This window comes from Pelodiscus sinensis, chromosome 5 (assembly GCF_049634645.1).
Source record: "Pelodiscus sinensis isolate JC-2024 chromosome 5, ASM4963464v1, whole genome shotgun sequence".
In the NCBI taxonomy this organism is placed as follows: domain Eukaryota; kingdom Metazoa; phylum Chordata; order Testudines; family Trionychidae; genus Pelodiscus; species Pelodiscus sinensis.
Window position 1 is genome coordinate 82,281,596 of NC_134715.1, and position 6,402 is coordinate 82,287,997.

General features: G+C 48.3%; 1 long non-coding RNA gene across 1 annotated transcript; it reads right to left on the reverse strand.

The window, feature by feature from the left end:
- Window positions 1-727: 727 nt before the first annotated feature.
- LOC142829459 (uncharacterized) lies at window positions 728-3,476 on the reverse strand. Its single transcript, XR_012903877.1, has 3 exons — window positions 3,419-3,476; window positions 2,916-3,009; window positions 728-951 (listed from the first exon to the last, which is right to left on the reverse strand). It is a non-coding gene; the product is annotated as an uncharacterized LOC142829459 (long non-coding RNA).
- Between the last annotated feature and the right edge of the window lie 2,926 nt (window positions 3,477-6,402).

Sequence of the window (6,402 nt, forward strand, 5' to 3'; positions counted from 1 at the left end):
TACTTAAATGAAGAAGTTTGAGGGTTAGCCCAGTTAGTTTGTAACAGTAAAAACTTAAAACACGACAAATAGTCTGGTAGCACTTTAAAGACTAACTAAACATGTAAATGGTATCATCAAAGGCTTTGAATGACAAAGTATTTTGTTATCTTAATCATTCTGTTTACAAACAAACTCTCAACCCCAAAGGGAAAGCTGGGAGCAGCACAAGCTCTGTTGCAGTTAAGAGCTATGCCTGGAGTTGGACATGCACTTTAAGCAAACCTCAAGTATGAAATTCAAGGGTTCAAACTTTGGGCGGGGGGTGGCTACAGACTCCCTAGCTCTCTAAATGGTACCTCTGCCAATGGGAGCTGTGAGGACAGTGCCTGCAGGCAGGGGCACATGCACAAAGCTGCCTGACCACCTCTGAGCCTAGGAGTTGGATATACCCACTGCTTTCTGCAAGCTACCCTAGATACACAACCATAAGCCTGCACCTAAACCCCTACCCTTCCCTATCCTGCACCACATACCTCTTAGCCACAGCCTGGAGCCCCACTCTTGCACCTGAATTTCCTCTTAAAGTCTGTGCCCCAACCCCCTGCTCCAGGCTCCTCCCAAACTTGAAATCCCCCAGTCTGCATTCCCTCCCAAACTCCAACCCAACCTCGTGAAAGTAAGTGAGCCTGGAGGAGAGTGAGTAGTGGAATGAGGTATAATGGGGCAAGGATGTTTGAGTTTGTATAACTGGACAGTTGGCAGTCCTAAGCATTTCTGACAATGTTCTCAAGGGATGAAACTCCTTTTATCTGTGGAGATAAAGGTGGGGAATAACCCTTAATATTCTTCCCTTCATTGTTAAGGTGTTTGCCTAGCTATTGGCTTGCCCAGCCAGCAGAACAGCAGTGCAATGGTCTTCTTTTGTTGGTGGAAAGTGAAGCAGAGAAGAAGATTGTGACACCAGCTTTGCTGCAAGCAAAAAGAATAGACGTTAGGCCTAATGGGGGGGGGGGGGGGGAGGAATAAAAATGTAATCTAGTAACAGAAGTAAAGGACTAAGAAAGATGAAAGCATGAATAATTTAAGTGAAAGCGGGAAAGGAAATACAGAGTCTTAACCAGGCAAAATAATAAACAGAATTACAAAACATTATGGTATTTGCATTGGTTACATTTAATGTCTATGATGGACAGTTCCTCAGAGATAGACAAGTAGATTCAGAAATCTGGAGTCAAAACGATAGAGCGACAAGCAACTCTTTGGCCATACCATTTAAGTGAAAGGGTAAATTATGTTATAATTCATTGCCCAGAAAGCTACAGCTGGAAGAGATGAAGAATCCCTGAAATAGTTCTCACTACTTTTCTCCAAAAATAAATGTGATAATGAGGTACTTGTCATCACAGCTAACATTTAGGCAAGAACAACCATTTGCAGGTGGGACACTCACTAATTTTGTGTGCCAGATTAAAACTACCAGTACTAACTTGAGTTGGCTTGCTTAGTTTGTGAGATCAAAATGGACAACAGCATTAATCGAGCTGAAGTGAAAAGTTTTCAGTGGGTCAAAGCTTATATTGAACATTGGACACGACATGGAACAGCCAAGTCTCAGGATCTAAGCATAGAAAGCAATGCAAAACCGTTGTGTAAACTTAAAAAGGCTCAGTCTCAGCAAGCCAATTCTCCAGAAATTAAGTTAGCTTAACCTCCCACTCCTAAACAAAACCACCACACTTCCAGAATTTTGCATTTCTACCATGGGGCTACATCTACACTGGCAGCTTCTTGTGCAAGAACTGTTTTGCAGAAAAAAAGTCTTCCACAAGAGCGCATCTACACTGGCATGTGCTTTTGCACAAGAGCTGTGCTTTCGCGGAAGAGCTTCTATGGCAGTGTAGATGCTCTCTTGCACAAGAAAGCTCTGAGAGCCATTTTGAATAGCCGCCTTGAATATTTTAAATAGAAAGGCGGGGTAAAATATTTAAATAAATAAATAAATTTAGGCATAGCGGTTTCTTGCACAAGAAATTCATGTTGCCTGTCTACACTGCCCTCTTGCACAAGAGCTCTTGCGCAAGAGGTCTTATTCCTCGTGTGGAGAGGAATAACTCTTCTGGAAGAAGCCCTGTTTTCCAACACTAGACTGTAAATTTACTTGCACAAGAACACGCGTGCAGTGTAGACACCCAGGAAGTTTTTGCACAAGAATAGCTGTTCTTGTGCAAGAAGCCACCAGTGTAGATGTAGCCTTGCGAGTGTTTGGAAAGGCATATCACCCATGCCACAATACCCATTCTAATTGTGCTATTCCAAAATTCACAGGAATCACATCTAAGACAGGAAAAAAAAATCAACTCATTAGCCACTGTGGATGATGCAGGTGTTCATCCAAAGCATGAGATCGCCAGGCGCTGATTGTGCACATTGTCAGATTGAAACTCAGCTAGCACATCTACTAATCCAAAGAGGCAGGCACATCACACCACTATTTTCTGAACGAAAGTCTGCAGGCCCATCTCCAAAATGTAAACTAACCCTGAGAAAGTGAGTGGGATTAGGACAAATTTGAGCCTCTTACACTCACCTGTCCCACCATTATGACATCCTCTAGTTGCGAAACACCTTTCCGGTTGAAATCAGAGTTTAACTCTGACCATGCAAGACTTTAACTCCTTGATAGGGGCTTTTGCCCAGCAGTGACATTATTCCAGAGTCAGGACCAAAAAATCAGAGTCAGTTAAAAAAAAATTACTTAAAAAAAAAATTGACAAGCACACTAAGAAGAAGGAAGAGGATATAAATAGTGGCTGTCTCTGGAAGTATTTAGAACTCTTCCTGCTATTTTTAACTATTACATGGGAATTTTGTATCTTTTGTGTGAGCTACAGTTCACTTCAAGCCCTCCAATGAGAAGAGTAATGAAGACCCACCTCCAGGAAAGCAGCTGGACCCGCAGAATTTAGTTTCTGAGGATAGTCAGCAACGATTGCTCTGAGTCACTCCCCCCTCAATTCCAACGTGGAACTAAAGGGATCAAAAATAATTAACTTTATAAAGACTTCTGCTAAAGAAACAAATAATGATAGTTTAACTTTTATAACATGAATATTTCATAATCCACACACATTATAGCCAGATACACAAACTGAATTAAAAATTGATACAACTCATCTGGAAAGTTCAGTCTCCACAGAAACACACAGAGATGAAACCCTGAGTTCCCAAAAAGTTATGTTAAATTCACCTTAATCTTTGATTCTCAAGTCTACAGGGTGTTACAGTAAAAAACAACATCTTCCCTCCACTCATTTGTACAGGTTAAACCTCTGTAGTCCAGCACCCTCAGGACCTGACCAGTGTTGAACCAAAGAATTTTCTGAACCATGAGAGATCAATACTGTGTAGCAACATTACCAACATTTCCACTACTTACAGGCCTGCTACAAGACATTTCTTGCGCAAAAAGCTTTTTTCGGAAGAGATCTTCTAAAAAAAACAAACAACAACTTCTTAGCACATCCACACACAATAGCGCATTAAAAAAAGATATATGCTCTTGCGCAAGAGAGCGTCCAGACTGACTGGACAGTTTCTCGCATAAAAGGTCACCCAGAATCACTTCAGGCAGGGATTTAGGCCATCAGTTGCTTCTGAGCGCTGGTGCTGGAGCCTTGCAGAGACATGAACTTAAAGGGACCTCTCTGGACAGCAATTTCTCTGCTTCTGCTGCATGCTTGCTACCTCTCTAAGGGACAGCAAAGCTTTAGCAATGCCTGCTGTGGTTGTCATGTTCTTTTGTGGATGCCACAGCTTTTTCCCTTCAGCCATGGAGCCGGAGCTGCCCCAGGCATGCATTGGCCCCCACATGGTGATGCTGCAGTTTTTGCAGCACTTTTGCCAGCTGCCTACCTGGTCCTGCATGACCTGGACCCCTGAGCTTATTCGGGGGACCCACTCCATGGCTGCTCCACTCTAGCAACCGCACCCCACAGTGGGAAGGCATTTGTGGAGGCTCGACACCAGTTCAGACTGGTAAGACCAGTTGGTCCTGGAGCAGTGGGACAGCCAATAGTGGTTTCAAAACTTCCGCATGCGGAAGGCCACCTTTTTGGAGCTGTGTGCTTGGCTCGCCTCTGGCCCCTGCAGTTGCAACACCCACCTGTGGCCTGCCATCCTCCTGGAGAATTATGTCACAATAGCCCTCTGGAAGCTCGCTAGCCCAACAGCTACCGGTTGGTGGGCAAACAGTTCAGCATGGACAAGTCCACCATCAGGGCCCTCCTCATGGAGGTAAGGCACTCTCAGGCTGCAATCCCTACAGGGGATGTGGGAGAGTGTTGCATAAGGGGGACCCTCGGGAAAGGAAGGCTGGAGGCGTGTGGTGGAGTGGAGGGTCCCTGGGGGCTTGTGCCATCCTGCCCTGCTGTGGGAGGAGGGGGAGGGGGAAGAATAGCCTTATAGGAGATGGCTCCTAGGGTGTTGGGGGGGGGGGGGGCAGGGGAATAGGGTGAGTCCTCCCAAGGGCTCAAGCACCCCCTCTCTCATTCTTTGTTTTGTGTGTTTGTCTCCTTCTGGTGGTGAGGGCCATCAACTTGATCCTGCTGTGGAAGGTCATCCATGGCAGAGACCTGGACATGACTGTGGCTGGATTTGCTTCCCTGGGGTTCCCAAGCTGGGGGGTGGAGGGAGCCATTGATAGGACCCACATCCCACTCCCCCACACTGGAGCATTGAGCAGCCCAGTACATCACTCAAAAGGGCTACTTTTCAATGGTGTTGCAGGCCCTGCTTGACCACAGGGAACACTTTACAGACATTTGTAGGGTGATTGGGCTGGGCACACGATGCCCGAGTCTTCAGGAACTCTAGCCTGTACTGCAAGCTGGAGGTGGGCACATTCTTCCCCTGCTATGAACTTGCTGTTGGGGATGTGCACATGGCATTGTGCATCGTGGGGGATACAAACTACCCCCAGATGCCATGGCCAATTCAACCCTACACCGGGCACCTGCATCCCAGAAGGGACCGATTCAATGCCTACCTGAACCGGGCCTGGATTCAGGTGGAGTGCGCCTTTGGCCACCTCAAGGCACATTTCCAATGCCTGCTGACCTGCCTCAGGAAGCATGACATCCAAGGTGGTGGCAGCATGTTGTCCTGCGGGGTGGGGGTGGGCGGGCAGATGCTGGCCATGAGGGGCGAGACTTCCTGCAGCCATGGACAGCTGCCACCCACCAGGACTATTAGGCTGGGGTGTGCATCCGGGAGGTCCTGAGTGAGAGGGTCTCTCCAGGACCCCAGTAACTCCCCAGTGCCTCCTCCCTAGGGGCCCTAGACCTTCTCCACCACCCTTTGCCCTTTCAATAAAAACACCTGTTTTGTTTTCAAAAAAATGTAGTCTGTATTAATGAAACATTCTGAATAGGTGAGCAGGGGGCGCATAACTGGGAGGGGGAGAAGGGGTGGCTCTATGTGCCACCTTGGGTGTGGGGACCTTGTCAGGCTTGGGTGGGTCCATGGAGCACAGGAGAGGGGCTGGAGTGGGGTCAGGGTTGGCACAGGGAGGGCCCTAGGTATCACTTGGGGAGGTAGGAACATGCCTCACAGGGGCCCTAATGTGCCCAGAAGACCATGCTGCCCATTCCTCTCTCCACGGCCCATCCCCTCATGGACAGCAGAAGAGCTGGGAGCAGCCTGGGCTTCCCTGGGGTCCACACACACAGGTGTAACTGGCAATGCTGTTTGTGGGAGTGGCTGCTGCCTCACATGTGCAGGTACGCCTGTGTACTAGGTACAGCTCTCCTTGGTCTGTGTGGGGTTGGGCCTGCGCGTTTGTGGCTAGTCTGCTTTGAGCCATGGTGCCCCCCCTGCATGGCCTCCCCTGAGCATGGGAGCAGGATCCCACCCATGCTCAGGGGCTGCCTGCTGTGCCTACATGCCGCATAGTAATGTGGCACATGGTTGCGCATGCATGCACTGCAGCACAATGTCCGGGCAGAGCATCCCAAGCGACACTTGCCCCCCCCTCCGCCTGTGCACATGCCTCTCCCGCCCTGTGTGTGAGACAAAGTGAAACTACTCACCTGAAGATCCCTCCCAGGCGTCCGAAGCAGCCTGGGAGACGTCCTGCCTCACAGGCACTGGCTCAAGGGAGAGGGTCCTGGTGCCCGTCTCCTCCTCTGCCGCCGCTGGCTGGCTCTCCTGCTCCTCCTCCACGGAGACGTCTGGCTGGGTGATCAATGGCCATTTTTCCAACAAAACTGTTGTGTAGATATACCTTTAGTGGTAAATTAAAGCTAAAAAACAGCACAGAACATGTGGAGCCAGGACTAGGGACTAAACAAACTTTCTGTGACCATGGCAAACTTGGCCACACCCATGATAAGTGGACACCTGGGCTATCAAAAATCATGCCAG